The 22,696-nt window shown below is 36.8% G+C and overlaps 1 protein-coding gene and 1 long non-coding RNA gene across 2 annotated transcripts in view; both read left to right on the forward strand.

The window, feature by feature from the left end:
* Positions 1 to 22,696, forward strand: part of LOC141455911 (ribosomal protein S6 kinase alpha-5-like) — a 423,200-nt gene that overhangs the window by 98,498 nt on the left and 302,006 nt on the right. The window lies entirely within an intron of this gene.
* The window catches only part of LOC141455913 (uncharacterized), a 49,478-nt gene that overhangs the window by 25,780 nt on the left and 1,002 nt on the right, over positions 1 to 22,696 (forward strand). Inside the window, exon 5 of the long non-coding RNA XR_012459534.1 lies at positions 22,289 to 22,354. This is a non-coding gene — a long non-coding RNA (uncharacterized lncRNA). The remainder of the gene's footprint in view (positions 1 to 22,288; positions 22,355 to 22,696) is intronic.

Below are 22,696 nucleotides of genomic sequence, written 5' to 3' on the forward strand. Positions count from 1 at the left end.
AGCTACACCAAACTACACTTAACATTGAACACAATAGCTCACTTCTTCATTTATCAACCAGAAGGATGTCTTCATTAAAGGGATTTTTTTCTTTTTACAGTTTTTTTCTCCAAATTAGAGAAAGTGGCTCCAAAAGTTTGTTTAAATTTCAATCCTTCATCCACTTTTGATTAACTTTTTTTTTATTTTTAAATAATTTTGTTTATTTGTGGTTGTTAATCGGGAATAAATGTCACGTTAAACTTTAGAAAGATCTTCTAATTTGCCACTTAATCCAGTGATGGCCGCCTTATCTCCTTGTATGATCAAGCCAGACCTCAACTGGAGTAAAGTTTAGGATCTTCTTGTATATACGAGGGTCGTTTGAAAAGTCCGTGCAAAGTCAGAGAGATAGCACTACTGGCGCGTATCGAGGTCATGTTTAGTTAGTAGCATCTCTTGGAAGAACACACACCAAGTTTCAGCCAGATCGGTCTATTTCTTTGTGTTTGGCATTCGTTTGAATCGAGGAAGTCGAGTGATTTTCAAAAAATGGACGAAAAAGAATTTCGTTTGTTGATTAAACACTACTTTATGAAAGGCAAAACGCCTCAGGAGACTAAAGAGAAGCTTGATAAACATTATGGTGACTCTGCACCTTCGATTAGAACAGTTTATAAGTGGTTTCAAAATTTTCGGAGTGGCCATATGGGCACAAGTGACGCTGAACGTTCTAGACGCCCTGTTGAGGTTACTACTCCAGAAATCATTGATAAAATCCATGATATGGTGATGGATGACAGAAGAGTGAAGGTGCGTGAGATTGCTAGTGCTGTGGGCATCTCGAATGAACGGGTACATAATATTTTGCATCAACATTTGGACATGACAAAGCTATCCGCAAGATGGGTGCCGCGATTGCTCACGCTTGACCAAATACGAAATCGAGTGAAGTGTTGCAAGGACGGTTTGCAGCTGTTCCAGAAGAATCCGCAGGACTTTAAACGTCGTTTCGTCACTGTGGATGAAACATGGATACATCACTACACTCCTGAGACCAAAGAACAATCTAAACAATGGGTTACCAAGGGGGAATCTGCGCCAAAAAAGGCGAAGACCGTACTTCGGCCGGAAAGATTATGGCGACTGTCTTTTGGGATTCGCAAGGAATAATCCTCATCGACTATCTGGAAAAGGGTAAAACTATTACAGGTGCATATTATTCATCGTTATTGGACCGTTTGAAAACCAAGCTGCAAGAAAAACGCCCACGATTGGCCCACAAAAAAGTCCTTTTCCATCACGACAACGCACCAGCTCACACCTCAGCAGTTGTGGTCGCAAAATTGATGGAAATAGGGTTCCAACTCGTTTCACATCCCCCCTATTCTCCAGACTTGGCTCCCTCGGACTACTATTTCTTCCCCAATATGAAGAAATGGCTGGCGGGAAAAAGATTTTATTCAAACGAGGAGGTGATTGCAGAAACGAATGGCTATTTTTCAGACTTGGACAAATCCTATTATTCGGAAGGGATCAACAAACTAGAGCAGCGTTGGACGAAGTGTATAAGCCTAAAAGGAGACTATGTTGAAAAATAAAAAAGGTTTACCCCAAAAAATTAAGTAGTTTTTATTTTTGCACGGACTTTTCAAACGACCCTCGTATGTACTATCTGAGGAAATAATAAGTATATAAACATTATTATGTAGTACACATTTCACATTTGTTCAGGTTGCCATAATTAGTTGTCGCCTGATTCTGTCTTCATTTAGAGAGGGATAATAAGTAGAATAAACTTAAAATTATGAATAAATAATAATTGAGTTGTACTAAGTTGCTGTAAAAAGTACGGAAACACAAATACACTAAACTAGACTTATAGTTACCCTTAAATATGAGTAATAGTAATGGTGGATGATAGTAGCGAATAGAATAATAGATGTGATTTTGGTTAAGAAGTGGCTTCGAGAGGTTGATCTAGTGCAATGTCTTACTTTTCTCTCAATCCTCTGTCTCCAGTCTTCTTGCTTTTTATCCCTACCACAGTCAGTCTGTGAGACTTAGTTGGGATGAACCATGCCCCTATAATGGGGTACTGGGGAAAGACGTTACGGCCAGCTATTGGCTGTGCTCACTACAGCTTTTCTGCTTGAGAGCTTTAGCTAGGGTTGAAACTGTCTCCTCTAAACTTTGCTGTGAAGTGGTAAGCTGTCTCCTCCCACTGTTGCTGCTAACAATCTCTAGAAGATTTTTCCACAAAGTTGAACATAGTGTTCAATAATTATTTTGTTTAACTTGGATTTTTTGTAATTATAATTATAGCAGCATTGAAGATAATTTTTAATTTGAAATTTTTTAAGTCGCTGAAGTTGAAAAGAAAATAAGATAACAAATGGGATTATTTATTTAAACCATCATTAAAATGTTGAATTACAACTGGATGGAATCATTTCAAACAAGGGAGATCTCCTTCCGGTCTGGATTCCGAGTTTTTTTTTTTTTTTTTTAACAAGACTCCCGCATCCATTACTGGTAATAATCTTCTTTTCTTTTGTCAATGCCTCCTGTTTTGCTCACTTCCGTAGATTTCCATTTATTTCCCTCCTGGGAAATTTTGTTTAAAACGATAATGGATGTTGCTAATCTGGAGGAAACAATGGCCCAGCCGTCTTATTAGCGAGCAATATTGCTGTGAATGGCAATGATAAGTAGAAGAAACCCGTCTTTCTCATCCTCCCTAATGCTTGGAGATTCCTCTTCCTCATTTCCCCTACTAACGCCTTCATCTTTCTCTCTTTTCTGTCCGTTAATTGCCATCCACTTTTACAATGCCAAACTTTCTTCATTTTCTTCCTTAGTTACCGCTTTCCTGTGGATAAACATTAGGGAATTCATACTTCTTTTACTCATCTGTATACATCTTTCCACTTAATCTTTACTCCTAAAACAAGGTTAAAGTAATTAGGAGTTCGCTTTTCTCTTACTGTAATAGGGAAGAGAAATTATTATGTTCTGTCGTATTTCCGAATTATAGTGTTCTCCAAAAAACGTCCGTTTTGTGGTTCCTGAGGGAAAAAAAGTGCAGATCTATAATTTGGTCTGGTTGTTAGTGGCTATTTAGAATAGAATAGAAAAGAAATTTATTATTCTGGGACAATTGTCCCCTAAGAATAAATACAGGTACAAATAGAGGCCTTAACAGTTTGGCCTGTGATCATACAGAAAATAAATAAATAAATTAGTATTTACAAAAAGTGAAAATAAAAATAACAGCAGAAATTAAGGAAATAAATTAAAACAATTAGAATTTCGGAGGAAGCTGGATAGAAAGGAGATAACTGAATAGACGGGATTTAAAGATAGATAGGTTAGGAGCATGGCGGACAGATGACGGTAAGGAGTTCCAGAGAGAGGTAGCACGTATTAGGAAGGACTTGTCAAAGGATGAGGTACGGTGAGAGGGAATATAGAGATCAGAGGAACGAGATCTAGTATTACGGGAATGGATCGAGGATTTAAACTTAAGGAGTTGAAAAATATAGGAAGGCCTTTGATACTGGATGACTTGAAAAAGGAAAGAAGCCAAAAGTTATTGGCGGAGACAGGAAAAAGCCACTTCAACTCATCGTAGCAGTGCGAAATGCGAGAGTCTCTGGAAATGCTGAAAATAAATCTTATAAAGCAGTTCATGAGGCGCTTGAGCTTATCTTCACTATCACCAGAAAGACCGCCATACTCTAAGCAACCATAGTCGAAATGGGGGAATATAAGAGAGGAAACTAGGAGTTGCCGGGTCTTAATTGGAAAAAGGTGACGGGAACTATTGAAACTGCTTTAGGATATGGATGGAACGACGAGAGATTTGGGAAACATGGTTTTTCCAAGATAGGTTTTGATCAAAAGTTATACCAAGGTTTTTCACAGAGGAACAATATTTTATTGGGATATTATAAAGGAAAAGATTAGGAAGAGGAGCCAATAACAATTGCTTTGGTCTTTTCTACATTCAGGATAAGCTTATTCTTCGTGGCCCATGCTAAGATATTATTGAGGTCTTCTTGAAGTTTAAACACAGCTTCAAACAAATCCGACGGGGAAAAGGATAGGTAAATCTGAAAATCATCAGCATAGAGGTAATACTGGGAATGAGAGATGGAAAGAGGAAGGTCATTGATGTAAATGGAGAAGAGGGTGAGATGTGAGGCCAGTACATCTCACAAACAAAACAGCAGAGCTTGAATTTGATATTAAGTTCCGTTATCGTACCCCACAATAAACACAATAAGCTTTTGGATACAGTAAGCCGACTGGGAAGGCCTCATTACTGAACACTTCTCTGGCCATTGACGGAAAAACATCTTTCTTCTCTTCCGGAACTTTAGCGATTTTATTTTCATGACTTACCACCACCTCAATGACATACAGTAATAGAGTATCACCCTTTCGTCCTGATGAGACCCTAATGTTCACATCCTATGATCGTGATTTCCTTTGTCAAGAAAAATGAGTAAAAGCGTAAAAGCAAAATTAGCCTTAAGTCCTGTAAATAGCGTTTACTTTTTGGCCTAAACTTAACACTTACTTTCAAATTTATGGGCCAACTTTAGCGTCTAATCGGGGTACCCCGGAGGTTGCCCATTTTTTATCAATTTTCTTTTCTCTTCTAAAGTAATGAAGAAGGAAGAAAGTAAACCAAAATAAAGAATATTTGTATGAAGGCAAGAAACTTTTTAAATAAATCTTATGCTTCTTTCACCTCAGTGCCTCAGATTCTATTGTGACTTCTCCCATCAATTGACTACTACTTAATTTAAGCAAGAAAAGTCAACTAGTAAAAGTTGATGAAATAAATCAAAATTACTGAAGTCTTTCCATTCCATAGATTTAGAGTTTAAATAAGATTGGTTGATGCGAGATGTTAAATGTTAATACTTGAATCCTTATTTCGAAACTTTGACATGAACGCAACTCTTTCGTCACCTAGTAAAAAGGAAGTCTTTTTTACAAGGACGACACGCGTTAGAGTTACCAAGTACAAAAATTATAAACTAGTATCCTTGACGTGGGCAGTCATTTGCTTTGCGTCTGCCAAGTTTATATCAGACAGTGTTGCTATTTTTATATTGATTAAATTATCTGAAAATTATCTTTCTTATGTGATCGATATTTGCCCTTCTATCAATATTTCTTTAATTGCCTCTAGTGACGTTTTTGTACGTTGAATGTTGTTTTACTAGAATTTGGAAGTTCCTGAACACACAATTATACGACCTAACAAACCGTAAATAATTTGATATCGTTCCAGTTCACAGTTTCCCAATCGTTTTCTAATATTTGTTATTTGTCATGTCTTGCCCGGGGATAATGTTCACTTGTTATTAATGGATTCTGTAATCTATTATGACTTTCTTTATTAATGGTAAGAGGTATCAAGAGTTGGGCAAAATTTAGTTTCACATCAACCTCATTTACGGTCTACTCCCTGCGATATCCCTAACTTATCCTTCAATTTCGTACTGTACTGAGTACATTTTTCAGTTTGATGGACGAAAAGTGCAGTAATTACTATTTTTTCAGGGAGGCTTTATGTCCCAACTACCAAACTAGGTGTCGTAGACGGAGGCGACAAGTAAACATACTTTACTATAAATTCCTCTTATAAACTATTAAATAAAATCCAATATCTAGACCCGGAATCGAATCTAGTACCACAATAAGCCTTAGCTTTGCAGGCCCTGCTTCTAACCGCTCGGCCATTGTGGCGCCTACGTTTCTCTGCATATCTAAAGCTTATACGTGGGCGAATCAAATATGATCAGGACTTTTGCTTTAGAACATTTATTGGTACAATAAATAAAATTTTGAATACACCTTATTTTTCTATTTAATCTCCTCTTTTATTTACACATTTTCCCCACCAAATCGGACGTTTTTTAATTTCGTTATCAAAGAATGAATCTGGACGTGTCAGTAGCCAATTGCGCTCGAACGTTTCTACACCATCCCCGTCGACGTCAAAGTGATGACCTCCCAGGGGTGTAATGATGCGCCCACGTCTCATCACAGGCGACAGTGTGTCTCAAGAAAGCATCCCCCTCTGTTCGTGTCAAAGGTCTTTCACAGACGTCAAGACGGTTTGCTTTCTGCTCCTTGTCAAGAGGCGAGGAACCCACCTTGCCGACAATTTTTGGTAACCCAAATCATCTGAAATGATTGATTAGTAAGGAACGGATTTTTATGTATTTAAAAATGCCAAATATTTAATTAAAATATGCATTTATTTTCGTCAATTATGTGAAAAATATGAGATTTTCTTAAAATATTTTCTGGAATATTTAAGTAAAATGGACATTTTTTTTTATGAAAATGGAATTTTTTTTGGGGGGGGCAAGTTATAATTATTTATACAAGAAAAGAACATTTTTACAATTTATAATAATTTATTAGGAACAAAATAATTTGTTTTTACAAGTTATAATGATTTATACAACAAAGAACATTTTTACTATTTATAAAAAGATGTGTTAAATTTTCAATTTTGAAAACTTCACTCTTCGAAATCGTTTGCAACCACATGAAATTTCAAATGTTGGAACGTAAAGTGACGACGATCTGGGCGTAAGATGGACTTGTAACGACTAAAATCCTTTGAAATGAGGGTTTTTAAGTTTGTGGAAAGGGATATCTGCTCTAACCAAAGTCCGACACAGATCTGTACTCAGAGTAGACTTACTTGATGATGGAGATGTAAGGAAGGCTTGATAGGACGTCCTCTCTTTCTTTCTGTTTTTATTCTCTATGTGCGATCCGGTGGCAATATGTTGGGTGACTTGGGAACGTTGAGGGCAAGAAACGCGCTTGTCACAAGCTGTGCAGTACAAAATGTCTCCATCACTTCGAAAAAGTTCTGCTGGAAACTCGCGAAGATATTTAGCAACCAGTTGTTTGTTTGAGGCCGATGTTCGTGGCATTTCACCCAAAAAAGAATACACTAAGTAACCGAACGAAATGAATTGGACACTTCAACGAACGAGCTGAAAGAACAGACAACGTCAGACAACTTCAAAGAACTAACAAGTGCCCGTCACTGATTAGCAGCATTCTGTGTAAATTACAATAACCATTGTACCCACTGTGATTCTCAGCCCTACAGTCTGTGGTTCACAGTTCCTGTCAACCACCTCCCAATTATGAAAATATGCCCAAAATGAAAAATATGAAAAAAAATATGTACATATTTTGATTAAATATGTAGAAATATTTATTTATTTTAATCAAATATGTATAAATATGCGATAACATCCAAATATGTGGAAATATGTGAAATAAAAGTAGACTCAAACGGCTTAAAAAGTGTCAGTATGAATACTTCTAGTTGAAAAACGTCTGTAAACTGCCTAGAAAAAAATATGTAAATACATACGAATCCGTTCCCTATTGATTAGGCACTCCCATTCGATGTTCCAACGTGTGCAGCAATTTCCCACATTGTAAGACCGGCGGTCTCTCACGGATCGCAAGAATATTCGCGTCACTGGTGTTTGTCCAAGGTGGGCGAGCTGGGTGTCATTTTGCACTCTCGGCCATCGGAAATTTTTTTTTGTGCCAGTCGTAGACTTGGGTCTTTGAAAACGTGTTTTCAGCGAACTGTGCAGTTAATCGACGCAAAATTTCGGCAGGTTTTACGCCCTCCCGGGTCAAAAATTTAATAATAATGCGTTGCTCAACAGAAATGTGCACCTCTTATTCAGACATGGCGCTACTAACAGCCAAACTGCTCTGGCGAGCTGGACTGAGTTACTCCGCTCCTCTTTACATTCCCACCCAACATTTATTATGACGTCACGTTTCTCACTTCACCTATGGAGCGTCAATGAGAAAAATCCGGTTAATATTTGATTCACCCACGTATTTTACACTTTTCAAGATATTTTGTTGCTTACGTTGGTTACTCTTCTGGTATTTACTAGCATATGTGGTCAACTTGATCACAGTTTTACAGAAGATGAAGATTAATTATTGTTTGCTCATAAAAAGTTATCAAGGAGGCTAGTTATTTCATATATAAAGTAAAAACTCTTTTTAAAATGTGGTTAGGTCCGCTGTGCTGGATAATATATTCGATTTTTATCCGCCTTAGCGTGCCTGTTGTTGATATATCTGACCGGATTCGGACCTACGTCCATCATCAGTTTGTTGTAGAGATTTCCACTTCACTTATGTTTCCGTCTCGCACTACACTTGCTGTCTCACAATTAAATTCATTGGCAAGCAACTTTCTGTAATTCCATGCATCAACTGCATTAATTTAAATGAAAGAGGTCTATTAGAACTGTTGTGTAGTAACAAGAAGTAATTGTAGGGAACTCAAAAATGTATACGAATGTATATTTAAAGGAAACAACAATATTTCAACTCTCCTTAAAAAAAAACATACGCTCTACGATTTGGATGATGTTGGTGGAATGCTTTTACAAAACGCTGACATAGAGTGCGCAAAGCCACCGTTTTGAATCTGCGTGAAAACATTTAAGCTGGCTGCTTTATTACAGCCTCAGGGCTAGTTATGCGGTGTCTGCATAACTGATGATGGCAGCAGATTTATATCTCAGCTAAAGGGGAGAATTAGGTCACAAAAAGGTAACCGCCAAAACGGTTTTCACCCTGTTTCACTACCATCTCTAATCTAACTCAGTACAGGAATATCGTATCCTCAAAGTAAATTATCTACCTCTATAAACCTCGTGCTATTTTTCGGTAGATTCATTCTAATTATTACTTTTTCTCTGGCTCTCATTTGTCACAAGTGTGGAAAGACATATTTTATGTAATTAAAAGACTTACATAATCACAGGAGAATGAGTTATGTAAATTATGATTTAAAATGCAAATATTCTAGGTTTTCTAGAAAGAGAGAGAGAAATTGTGAAGGTCTTGTTTAAATAAATGCAAGATTTAGCCACTTCTGCAACTTCAACAGCTTCTAGTTTTTAGTTTCAACTCTTTAATTAAAAACCTACACTTATAAAGGAGGATTTGGCCTGTATTATAAAGAAATTTGGGGAATTTTATCTTTTATAGAAATAGAGAAAAAAAATTGTCAAAGTTAGGTGTTTTTCAAAGTTAACACTTTTTCGTACAGATTTTGACGATCAACCCTTATACAACTGTCCTACCGGACAGTTTTGATTACTTGATTTATTTTGGCTTACTCATCCGAGAAAATATTGAATTTCTCTCGATTTATGTTCATAAATAATTCTTTTCTCGTTTTTTTTTCCAGTCACTACTTGTGAAAATGATCATGTATATCTTAAGGAAAACGGAAATTATTATCTATTAACTAGAAAACTGTAGAAAACTCATTGTCTAACTATCATGCTAATGAAGTACCTAAGACTTTTCACAGACAAAATCCCATGACCTGGAATTCACATGCAAGACTGTAAACGACAGAAGTTGAAGCTGCTACTCGCAAGTGACCTACTGGACAAATGCTCGAAACTTACCCTGAAACAACTGAGTAATTCTCAACACTTAACTACTCCTAAAGTCAATTTGTAATTTTGGTTTGGAGTTTATTATTCACTCCATTTTTGCTCTTTCCAACAGCCAACAGGACTATGCATTTCTTATCTCCAGATCATTGACCTATCCTGAACGCGTTGTGGCAAATTACACATCCTTCTTGCACCTATTTTCCTCATCGTCCATTCTAGATAATACGGCAACAGTGGTGGCCTCGTAATCTCTAAAGTGTGTACACACTGTACAGTGAAATAGTGTAGTGTTAGGCCAGAGTTTACTGCTATCATATGAAGTATCAGTCATTGAATTCTTCTTCGCCATCATAGTAAAACACTATTTGCTTGTTGCAGGTTCGGCTGGCGGACTATCGATTGTAAATTTTCAAACAGATGATTACGAACAAAATAAACGTACGAGTACCTGTCGTTTTCTTGCTGCAATTGGATAACCTTACTTCCAAAATAGTTTGATATTACAAAAAAATGCCCGGAACTAATAAATAATTTGGCGAGTTCTTCGGTAGAACCTTCTTCAAGTGCTTTCATTGAGTGTTAATTTCAAATTTTATTTCTGTTATGGTTTTAGTCTGAATGCTCTTGATCATTTCCAATAAACGGTACTCGTTCTCTCCATTTAGATTGAAGTTATCTATCAATGGGTTCATCGTATTTGTCTTTCAACTGTTAAAAGCAATCAGTCGTGTGTATGAACTTAATGAAATCCAATGTTCCATCTTGTTTCTGTACCCTTACGTTCTATTGTCTGTAAAGTTACCTACAATATACATTGGCGTGGTAATTTGCACCTGTTTGTTTAGTGCAAGTAAAGGTGACTAAATTGGTATCGTTTCTTTAGATCACCTTTCATTATTTTTTTAAGGTTTTTGTATTTTTATATTCAGTAAAGTTATAACGCATAACGCAACTGTTATCACAGTTCTTGTCGCTTCGGTTTGAAACATTTCCTCAGGGAATATTGATTTTAATAAAGGGTTCAGGAAGCTTTGACAGAAACCGTTGCATTGCTTCCTTCAATAATATCATTAAACTATAGTAAAAAGTAAAGTAATGCCTATTTTTTGGGGCAGGCTTTACACAAATTACCTAGTTAGTAGGTGTCGAGGACGGAGGTGACTAGCAATCGTACTTAACTATAAAGTTCTTATATTAACTATTAAATAAAATCCAAGGCCTAGACTGGATGAATCGAACCCTATAAAGCCGGTACTTCTGTGTAATATTGATGTTGAGGACTTTTTAGCTGTAATTTGCAAGAAATTTAATCTCGTCAATTGCTGATTTTATTGATGGTTTAAAGTAAAAAGTAGAAAAAGTAATTGCCCATTTTTTCAAGCTGGGCTTAACGTCCCAACTATTATTTAAGTATCCATGGACGGGGCAGACGGTGTAAAGTTTTCTTTCGTATAAAATTGTTCTATTCTCTACCTAAATCAAAGTAAAATGTGTGGTTGTAGCTAAAAAATGGTTTCTTAAAGCCGGAATTATCGAGTGACGAGTAGATCTGGTGTTCCATCCACCGTGGGTATAACATGGGATTCTATTCTAATCGTAGGCAAATTTGGCTGTGACTCGCAAGAATGCTTTGGCTCTGAGGACTTGTCAGAAAGTGGTTTAGACAATGCTGAAGTGATGATCTGGTATATAATGTCTCTCCAGCCCAGCTCTGTGTATGTCAGGCTGTTAATGGGAAGACATTAAATCATTTGGTTAGGCTGTACAGGAATCAGACCTTAAAACTGCCCCGCATTACACTGCAGCTCCTTCGTTTGGTGGAGGCAATTCAAAAGCAATGCCCAAATTGACAACATGAAATCATTCTTCACATTGATAATGGCCGCCGATGGTGTGCACGTTTTTGGAAACTCAGTGGAAGTTCCTTCCCCGAGCCGATCTATTCCCCAAATGTTGCCCAATTCGACTATTACCTTTTCGCTCTCTGTCTATTGGACACCTAGGTAGGGCCTTAACAAAAAGAATTTCCTTGATGATGATTTGACGTAATAAATTATTGAAACAAATCATCATCAATAAAATCTCATGCAGAATTTTTGCATCATCCGCATATTATTTAAAAAAGTACCTATTATAGTTTGTTTTTTTTTTTCTTAGAGTATTATTAACAAGATTCTAAAACAGAATCCTTTAGTAAGAGTGCGACAGAGGAAAACGTTGTGTCGGAAACGGGGATAACGAGAATGCGGAACGTATGGGGGAGAACTCAGGAACTAACGGGACCAATTCTTTAATGAAATGAGATGGCATACCGTTCTGCCCATCTTGTACACTGTTCATCGCTCTTCTGCGCTTACTTAGCTCTAGTGACTTCTTAGCTGTTTACCAGAGTGTGCTTCAGCAGTCTTTAACAAACTATTGTCAGCCTAAATTGTAGTGAAATTTGTGGTTTGTTGTGGTTTCTTAACAAAGCCAGAAGTATCATTTTATTTTCTATTCTCGGAAAAATATTTATATTTCATTTTTAACAGTTTTCTTTTTTTCGGAAATCTGAATAAAATGCAAGTAATGAAAAGTGAAGAACAAAGGTCTTTTTACTTAACCTTTGCTATAATCAAATAACATTTTGTATAATACTTTGACAAACTTACAATCTAAAGTCGTAAGCGTAACATTTTTAAACTGAAGTTCGAATGAAATGCTTTGCAATTCACAAGGCTGTTGCAGAAAATTTCCTTGGACTTTATGCGTCTACAATTTAGAACTTTTACTGTTCTTAAATAGGAGTTAGAACCGTACGATAAGCTGGTTTGCACTTTGCAGGAGGAGAGTCTCTTATAGTTCAAAAAAATCTCTAAAAACTTGATTGTATTTTTTATAAATTGTTCTTCGGGACAATCACTTTGTGTTAACATTTAATTTTACACCCCTCCAGCGAGAGAATCGCTTCAGTGGGCTGCTTCTCTCCTTCAGCTGATCCTCCAGTCATGAAGACTTCTCCACTCAATAACTCACTGATTAAATTTTATTTTTTTTATTTTTTTTTTTAGATTGCGAGTGGCAAATAAATGGAAACAAAATTACGCTGTATATTTATTTAACTACAGAGAGAAAAGTGGACTTACCCACTTCTTGTAAAGCTCGTGGTGTCCCTACGGGTTATTCCAGTCTATCAATAAAAACAACAAAATAGCGCAAATATTTGGTTTTTGGAGAACCCACAGGTAAACAACTGTAAGCTCATCCACAAAACCGCAAATAAGTCTCTCGCACTCGAGTTTTGTTAGGTAATGTGAGAAAAGCAACGATTTCTTTTTTTAAATTAATGTTTTTCTAAAAAAGTTTGTTTTGGACGATGAGGAATTAGGATTTCAATTCTGTTAGAAGGGATTGATTGATTGCATTAGTAGGGCAGCTCCACCAAGATGGGGAAAGGAACGCCGGCAATCCAAAATGCCCATTGATCCCCACCTCACCCCTCATCTCATTAGAGACACCGGGGCTTCAAGACCAACAATGAAATCACAGTAATAACAATAGTAAGATACCACAATCTCCGGGAGCCAAACATTTAACTAGCCCGAACACGAGGAATCTAGTTTTAGAATAAACAGGACAAAGTGCCACGCAGTCTCATTGGACTTACCACAGCCAGCGCAAATTGGCGAGACTGGGTAAGGCCCACATTTGAAAAGATGGTACGCTAAATTCGCATGCCTATTCAACACCTGAACCCACTGGCGGTCCTCTACCGTTTCTGGTGTTCCTTCAAAATCCACTACTCCATCGTAATCATCGCAGCTACTTCTTTTGCTTTTTCATCAGCAAGTTCATTACCCGGAATGACCAGGGGACCAAGCAACCGGAACAGACTGTTAGAAAAATAGGACCATTAAAACGCCTCAGTTTCATTCAAGACCCTTCTGCAGATGTGTACTTCTCACTTCCTTTACTATCTTCTCCATAAAAAAAAAGTCCATCTTCACTAGATAAAGCTGTTTTTAAAAGCAATATTTTGTTTTAAGTTTGTTGGAATAGAATGTTCGGTTGGTTCTTGGTAAGATTAGATTAGCATTCCGAAAATGAAGAATATAGCTAAATTTAATAGATTTTTTCTAAAAATCAATAGATAATGATTTGTCGTATCAGTATTTCTTAATGTTATCAAGTTGAGTGTTATCAGACTAATCTTTATCTAATCTTCTTACTAGCTTAGAGCAAGTATTCCATTAATTTTATTTTTTGGATCTTAAGATGTTTTAATCATTTCCACTTGAATTATTACTTCAAAGCAAGCAAACTTTTTTCAAAGCACACTACCAAAAAAGGCGAAGACCGTTCCTTCGGCCGGAAAGATTATGGCGTCTGTCTTTTGGGATTCGCAAGGAATAATCCTCATCGACTATCTGGAAAAGGGTAAAACTATTACAGGTGCATATTATTCATCGTTATTGGACCGTTTGAAAACCGAGCTGCAAGAAAAACGCCCACGATTGGCCCACAAAAAAGTCCTTTTCCATCACAACGCACCAGCTCACACCTCAACAGTTGTGGTCGCAAAATTGATGGAAATAGGGTTCCAACTCGTTTCACATCCCCTCTATTCTCCAGACTTGGCTCCCTCGGACTACTATTTGTTCCCCAATATGAAGAAATGGCTGGCGTGAAAAAGATTTTATTCAAACGAGGAGGTGATTGCAGAAACGAATGGCTATTTTTCAGACTTGGACAAATCCTATTATTCGGAAGGGATCAACAAACTAGAGCAGCGTTGGACGAAGTGTATAAGCCTAAAAGGAGACTATGTTGAAAAATAAAAAAGGTTTACCCCAAAAAATTAAGTAGTTTTTATTTTTGCACGGACTTTTCAAACGACCCTCGTATGTACCATATCTTTGTTACAGGGGCAGTAGACTAGGACATTAAAAGTTCTGAGTCTGGAGGAAGAAACAAAAACACTCTGTTCATCATAAAGGGTTTATTCCAGTTTTGAATAGATTTCTGAATCCTTAAAATGCTCGAGATTTCAATTATTTTAATTTTTAAACTGCTTGGAAAAAGTTTACAGATTGTGTTTAGTTAGGGATAAGTTTTCTGGATTTTTTATTCTGAAAGAAATGATTTTACTGGAGTTACTCCAGGAAAGAGCACAGCCAATTTGTGTCCTGGAATGCCATTTAAACTTGAGAATAATTTCATTTTATTCCTCTTTTATGACAAAAGAATGTGTTAGATAAAAAATGGGTTTCAAACAATTTGATGGTGTATACATTGTACTATTGATTATTGTTTTGTCAGTCTGTCTGGTTCCTTCTCTGTCTCTCTCCATCCATTCTCCCTCTCTCTCTGGGCCCGTTAGTATGTGTGTGAAAAGGTATGTCGCAATACAATGGAAGTCTTATAATCGTAACATATCATTGTCCTAGGGACTGCAGTCTTCAACTTCTACAACACGGCCATTTCTTTTGCTTAGTTTATCTTATTCAACAGTAAATGATTGATTTATTGATGTACTATTCCTTCGCCATTTTTCATTGTTCAATATTAATAGTGCTGATTTCTATTACTCTATTTTACTGATTGAAGAAAATGTATGGCTGTACGAGGTAGTTTTGTATGTTTGGAAATTAGAATTAGATAAGTTAGATTGTACAAATCGACGGTTTCAGTTAGGGAATGAACAAGGATCACACTTTGTTCCCTGTCCCTTCCTCATCACCCTAAAAGGGTACCAGAACGTCGATCAAGAAGAATCATCCTAAGTGATCCTAAATTTTCAGATATTTTTATTAGTAACAGGCTAGGGTAAATCCAGTCTTCCAGTGTTTTGTATGAACAAGAAGGTTTGTCTAACATACCGGAGGCACAATTGGGTAAGAGGGACTCTTCCCTTTCCGAAGACAATAGATCTGGTTTCCAATATAAGCGCAACATCTACAAAATGGCCCACAGTTTAGTAGACTCACCAAAGTTAGCGAATAGTGGTGATTGGGTAAGAACTACGAGGGTCGTTTGAAAAGTCCGTGCAAAAATAAAAACTACTTAATTTTTTGGGGTAAACCTTTTTTATTTTTCAAAATAGTCTCCTTTTAGGCTTATACACTTCGTCCAACGCTGTTCTAGTTTGTTGATCCCTTCCGAATAATAGGATTTGTCCAAGTCTGAAAAATAGCCATTCGTTTCTGCAATCATCTCCTCGTTTGAATAAAATCTTTTTCCCGCCAGCCATTTCTTCTTATTGGGGAACAAATAGTAGTCCGAGGGAGCCAAGTCTGGAGAATAGGGGGGATGTGAAACGAGTTGGAACCCTATTTCCATTAATTTTGCGACCACAACTGCTGAGGTGTGAGCTGGTGCGTTGTCGTGATGGAAAAGGACTTTTTTGTGGGCCAATCGTGGGCGTTTAACTTGCAGCTCGGTTTTCAAACGGTCCAATAACGATGAATAATATGCACCTGTAATAGTTTTACCCTTTTCCAGATAGTCGATGAGGATTATTCCTTGTGAATCCCAAAAGACACTCGCCATAATCTTTCCGGCCGAAGGAACGGTCTTCGCCTTTTTTGGCGCAGATTCCCCCTTGGTAACCCATTGTTTAGATTGTTCTTTGGTCTCAGGAGTGTAGTGATGTATCCATGTTTCATCCACAGTGACGAAACGACGCTTAAAGTCCTGCAGATTCTTCTGGAACAGCTGCAAACCGTCCTTGCAACACTTCACACGATTTCGTTTTTGGTCAAGCGTGAGCAATCGCGGCACCCATCTTGCGGATAGTTTTGTCATGTCCAAATGTTGATGCAAAATATTATGTACCCGTTCATTCGAGATGCCCACAGCACTAGCAATCTCACGCACCTTCACTCTTCTGTCATCCATCACCATATCATGGATTTTATCAATGATTTCTGGAGTAGTAACCTCAACAGGGCGTCCAGAACGTTCAGCGTCACTTGTGCCCATATAGCCACTCCGAAAATTTTGAAACCACTTATAAACTGTTCTAATCGAAGATGCAGAGTCACCATAATGTTTATCAAGCTTCTCTTTAGTCTCCTGAGGCGTTTTGCCTTTCATAAAGTAGTGTTTAATCAACACATGAAATACTTTTTCGTCCATTTTTTGAAAATCACTCGACTTCCTCGATTCAAACGAATGCCAAATACAAAGAAATAGACCGATCTGGCTGAAACTTGGTGTGTGTTCTTCCAAGAAATGCTACTAACTAAACATAACCTCGATACGCGCCAGTAGTGCTATCTCTCTGACTTTGCACGGACTTTTCAAACGACCCTCGTATAATTTTCTCGAATGATAGTTGACGTAATGGCCTTAACTTTTTCTGAATAAAGATGACCAGCACCTATCCTCTCCTTGGCCAAGAGGTCCGTCATTTTCCCAGAATTCCCGCCTGATTTGAAATCCGATGGAAACTAAAATCTGTGGTTTCAAAATGGCCTGATATTTCTCCTTTAAGTGGGAAGGAACATGGATGGATTGAGTCATGAAATCCCTTAAACAATCACTAAAGAATCCTGCTCAGTTTCTTCATTCCCAAAGTTGGATGAACCTTGAGTTCAGACATTAAGCCAATCTTCCTTCTGCGGGTACCTTTCATATAATGACCGGAATGCCGCCATACTAAGCTCAACCTCTAAAGCTAGACGCAGTAGGTAATAATAAGCAATGAGAAGCTCTTTTTAAAATTGAAACATTCTTTTAAATGAAAAAACCATTCCATATACTTTTAGCGCGGGAACAGTTACGTCCACATTGCATTAAGGTAGAAGAAATTATTTCACTTCATCCGCCCAAAACGATAATCGCCATTCTCAAAGTGAATTTCTTTGCTCTAGAGCTAGTTAATGGCAAATAGTGTTTTTCTACTTCCTTCCTAATGAACTAGGTCAATGGGCTGCAGCGACTTGTTCACTGCTGGAGATAGAGAAGCTGTGGTCCTGTTAATAGCAACCAATAAAAATGCGCAGTAAAACTCTTTTCTACTTTTTGTTTTTGTTTGTGTTATATTTACATAGGTTCTTTTTCAGTTAATGAATTAACCCAGATTGTAATAACGTTGTTAATATTCACTTTCACATCAGTTTTACTGAAAGTTTTCTTTTTCTTATTGGTTAGGTCAAGAAAATGGAAAATGTCAGAGAATGGAAATGGAGTATTAGTTGTAATCTTCTCACATCACTCAAAATTTACGTAAATTTAATAATTCTGATGCACAAATGGTTCTTATCGTCCACATTGTTGATCTGCAAATTTCAGATTCTTTTTTTTCAACTTAGTAAATTTGTAGTAATTGGCCGTTTGTATATTCAGATGGATCAGCAAGGGTTGGCAACAAATATACGGGAGTCTATATCCTACTCTCCAGTGTATACCAGTGGTTCCCAAACTTTTTTGACCCATGGACCCCTTTTTATAGTCAAAACTTGCCCACGGACCCCGAAGTGAAAAAGCTACATAAATGCATAGTCTAAAAATAACAAATTTAAAAAAGCATTTTGTTGAAGAAGTATTTATTGAAATTATAACTTTTGTTTAAAATTTAAAAAAATTAATAATTTGGATGAACGTGATGAGATGTTATGAGTGTATTTATATCTGGCTCAATGTTTTTGAGTAGCTACCGCAAATCCCCACGAGTAATCTTTGGTTCAGGTCTGCATGAAGAGCCGTTAAGTGTTCGACAGTGAGCAAGCAAATCTTCATCTCTATTTTGCAATTTCGAAAGATCTGGAAACAGAGAACATTCTCCTCTTTCCAAATTTGGCTTTACAGAAAACGCTTTGCAACAAACACAAATATAACGCTTTTAGTTTTGATTAAATTTAATTGGTCACCTTGTTAGTTTCTAATTTCCATAATAATAAAAATGGATCACAGTTTTATTATGTTATATTGAACCTTGCGCGGACCCCCTGACGTTGTTCAGGGACCCCCAAATCAATTTTAATTTTCCATGGACCCCCTGAATGATACCGGGGTCCCCTGGGGGTCCGTAGGGACCACTTTGGGAACCAATGGTGTAGCCGAACCAGTAGAGGAAGATACGAGTGGTTTTGTCAGACCTGAGGTGAATTTATAAACTTAATAAGTTATAAGGAGGCTGGATGTATTGGCTGGCTGTCAGTAGCAAGTTTGATCCAGCCAGAGGGAGTCCATTTCATTTAAAACGGCTAAACATACTTCCCGGGCTGTAGAAAACAAAAAAAAAAACATAAAGTCTGAGTGGTTCGGGGGTGTACAGTCGGAGGAAAAAGTATTGGACTTTTAACGTCGCGGCAGGACCACAACCTGCCTTGGACCATGATGTACGGCGTCTAATGGCGCAACACCAATGACGTTAGGGGAAAAATAATAAATTTAATAAAATACCAACCATATGAATGATTGATTACTGATATCAAATATTCAAAGAATGATTTATAATCAATCAATCAATCTGTTATTTGTGAAATATGATGAAACGTTAATTTCAATTAATTGTCGATTAAATAAAGACTAAAAATAATTAATTATTCAAAAAAACTTAGCGATAATGATTACAAAACAAAATTAATTTAAATATATATTTAATTACTTTACAATTACTTTTACTTTTTTTTAAAATGGATTTATTGAAAGGGCCTTATATTAAAGGAGGTGTTCGCTTTCCACTCTTTGATCGATAGGACCATACGATTAACAATAATTTCTTACACTTGTAACTAGTAAAGAGGAACAATAAAGTACACCGGAAAAACCACATGTGTACCGTTTTCGAGAACTAGACAAAAACATTGTTGGAATTATTTTTGGTTTTCTGCAGTCCTGATTTTTGATGTCTTCTATCTTGTAATTAGGTTACCGAAATTTTCAGTGAAACTGAAGTCAGTGAATAGGTTGATCCAGAATGTTTGCACTTACTACAGCATCTGTGCAGTGGTGTGAACTTGAGTTACGCTCAAATGTATGGTATCTCCGTTCTGTTCTGGGTTTGTTAGGCGAGCCTATTTTAATTAAATACCAACCAAACCAACTTGAGAAGTTTTAATGTTTAAGCCAGCCAGCAGTTTTAGAGCTTCAACGTTTTCTGTGTGCAGGTTGTTTTTTGTTTTTTTTAATGTAAAAATAAACTGTTTTCTACTTAATGCATTCTTATTTAAATATTTGAATAGCAAATTAGAAGAAAGAAGACAGATTTTTACTTACGCAAGCTAGTCATGTGATTAGATTCTTACAGGAAAATACATATTTCGAAATTCATGTGATACCTTGGGGATTGGACAGAAAAAGCCTCAAGCGATCCTTGCGATCCAGCAGATTCTATTTTGGTGTACCCTAAGGCCACCCTTTCAGTTCTGTCTGTTTAATTAGATCTACAAGTCTGGCGAGGAGCCCCTAAATAAAGAATAAAGGGATGCATTTTTCTTCTCTGCAGTTCGTAACTCTTTAATGAACATTAGATCGAACCAAAAGAGTTTCATGAAATGCAAAAGAAAAGAAAAATTGCATTTTTACATCTTTAAGTAGAACGTCATTTCTTCTTTTAACTGCATTTACATTTTTCACTTGACGAGAGGTTCGTCAATAGTGAGTTAAAACATAATGTTGCTGTTGAAAATTCAACATAGAAAAATCTATGGAAATGCTTCTCTTTATAACTTTTCCTTACAACAGTAAGATGGATCTGGAGAGAACATGAAAAGTACTGGATGATGCTTACTGGGGTCAAACACAGCAAGAGGGTTATGCCTTTGCTGTGCAAACAAAGAACCAAAGTGACTCTAGGTTTGGGCAGGAATCAGATCACTCTGATTACAGGCCTATTCACAGGGCACGGAAGCCCTGCACAAGGTAGGGCTTATTAGCTCGGAACCGATGTGCAGATTGTGCCAGGAAGAGGAAGAAACGGCCTCTCACCTGTTATTCGATTGCGTTGCACTCGAGAGACTGCGCTACGAAATCTTTGGTACCTTGAGACCAGGGGAGATTGTAGCGCAGAAGGAACTGGTAGGGAAAGCCCTCAACCTTCTTAGAAGGGGAGGTTTCACCTACTAGACTCAAGGGAAGGCACAATAAGCATCTTGGTGGCTGCAGTGCCGTGGGGCGTGGGTTCCGTCCCGCCGAGTAAAATCTAAATCTAAAAAATCTACAACAGTAAGAAGATGTTTACATAAGAGAAAAACAAATCTGTATTTTTTTTCTTTTTCCTTTCAATGTTCTTAATTTATTCAAAATTCATTTACCTTTAAACTATGGTGTTAATAACTATGGTGTTGAATATTATTGCTCACTTTTAAAAAGAGTTATGCAATGAGGCGTGATGCGTTAAGTGTACTAATAGGTTCTCTCTAAGAATTATACTAATTTAACAATAATACTAAACAGCCTATCTAATTGGCTGCTGAAGGATACGCAATAAATATATTGCGTAACCTTATATTACCCTATAAATATCTAATAGAATAGCCGCTCACATAACCCAATCATTTGTACTTGTCTAATTTTGAAAATGGTTTGTAATCACTCTACCATAACTTTGCTTTTGTGCCTCTCCCAATAGTGGTATCCATTTTTGTCTATTTTAGTCTTGATCAAGCGTGCAAAAGGGTATTTTTTTTTTGCTAAAAAGACTGTTGTTGGATAATGTCATTTCATATAGAAACTGATATCTCTCTTCTTTATCTCAGAATCTTTTGTTTTTTTAAAAAAGACTTGATGGGAGCCTAATTTTTGCAAGATTTCCATTTCAGAAATTCTAGGCCAAAAAGTCTAAATGGCCTATTAGCAACATCCACCTTAGTGCACCTCCTCCAATTTTGTTTAATCTGACTTAGGATTCTAGGGAGGGCACTTGGTCTATAAAAAGACATGTTTTTCTTTTCCTAGCCTAACTCTGAAGCTAATCTAATGCCTCGTGTAACTTTTATTAAATGAGCAAAATTGTAATAGTAATAGTAAAAGTAAAAAGTAAAGTAATCGCCTATTTTTCAGGCGGGGCTTAACGTCCAACTACCAATTAGGTATGGTGGACCGAGGCGACTAGCAAACATACTTTACTGTTAATTTCTTTTATTAAACATTAAATAAAATCTAAGGCCTAAGACCAGGGAACCGAACCCAGTACCACAATACATATTAGCTTCGCAGGTCTCGCCTCTAACCGCTCGGCTACCGTGGCGCCTAATTGTAATAGTAAATTACATGCTTTTGTCTCCGTTCAGGGTACCCAGGTAATTAGACGCTAGCTCCGCTTCAAAACATTTGTTGATTACTTTACAATCCCAAAAAAAAACGGATTTGGTTTTAGCTCTAAAGGATCTCTCCCGAAACTGTCACTCATTGCCCCTTACAAATTAGCGTCAGAATCTCCCTGCACAAGTCTTAAGCTAATTTCATAGTGCTTTCAAAATATTAATGGGGCCGTCTTGCTTCACGAAATGATGACCACTATAGAATTAATCATCTTCTCTTTATGGATTCAACCAAAGCACCCCAATCTCTGCAGGTTCAATGCGTATTGTGTGAACTGTAATTGGGTCTCTCAGTCAGTGTATGCGATATAATTCAGTCTGGGATACCCGCAGGGACGTCAAGATCCCTGAAGAAGTGTGTGGTCTACATCCTCCGCAAGGAGGAATTAAATAATAACAGTAATGTTGCCTCTAATATAATCAAATTGGTGTTATTGTCGCAATTAATTTAACTTCTACTGGTTAATAAAAGGATAAGCAACAAATTATAATCTTCAACAAGAAGAAATATATTATAAACAATATTATATTTAACATCGTTTCTCTTTTCTGTTACAGGTAAGTGGAAGTTGGAGGTGATACGCCACAACCTTAGATACCTATTTGTCACCTATTTATCTTCAGGTAATCTAGGTCAATTACCAATTTTTATTTCTTATCTGGCCTAGTTGTGTCCCCAAATTCAAATCGTACATTGCATTTTATACCTCCACTTTGATGTTATCAATTATTCACATGGAAGCTCATTTTTTATTATGAAATACGGAATACGGTATTAGTAAAGTATAGTTTACTCAAAAAAATCTTTAAGTCTCTTTTTGTTTTATTATTTCTTCTACGTTTTCACTCACATGGGTCATTTTCTAGAGCAGATATTTGTGCCTAATAAAAAATCATCATTGAAGTTTTGCAATTCCACGTTAATGTAAAATACATGTAACAGACGAAATACAGAATTTCATTGTT

The sequence above is a fragment of the Rhodnius prolixus genome, unplaced genomic scaffold (genome assembly GCF_049639745.1).
Source record: "Rhodnius prolixus isolate KJV_2025 unplaced genomic scaffold, Rpr scaffold_4, whole genome shotgun sequence".
Lineage (NCBI taxonomy): Eukaryota > Metazoa > Arthropoda > Insecta > Hemiptera > Reduviidae > Rhodnius > Rhodnius prolixus.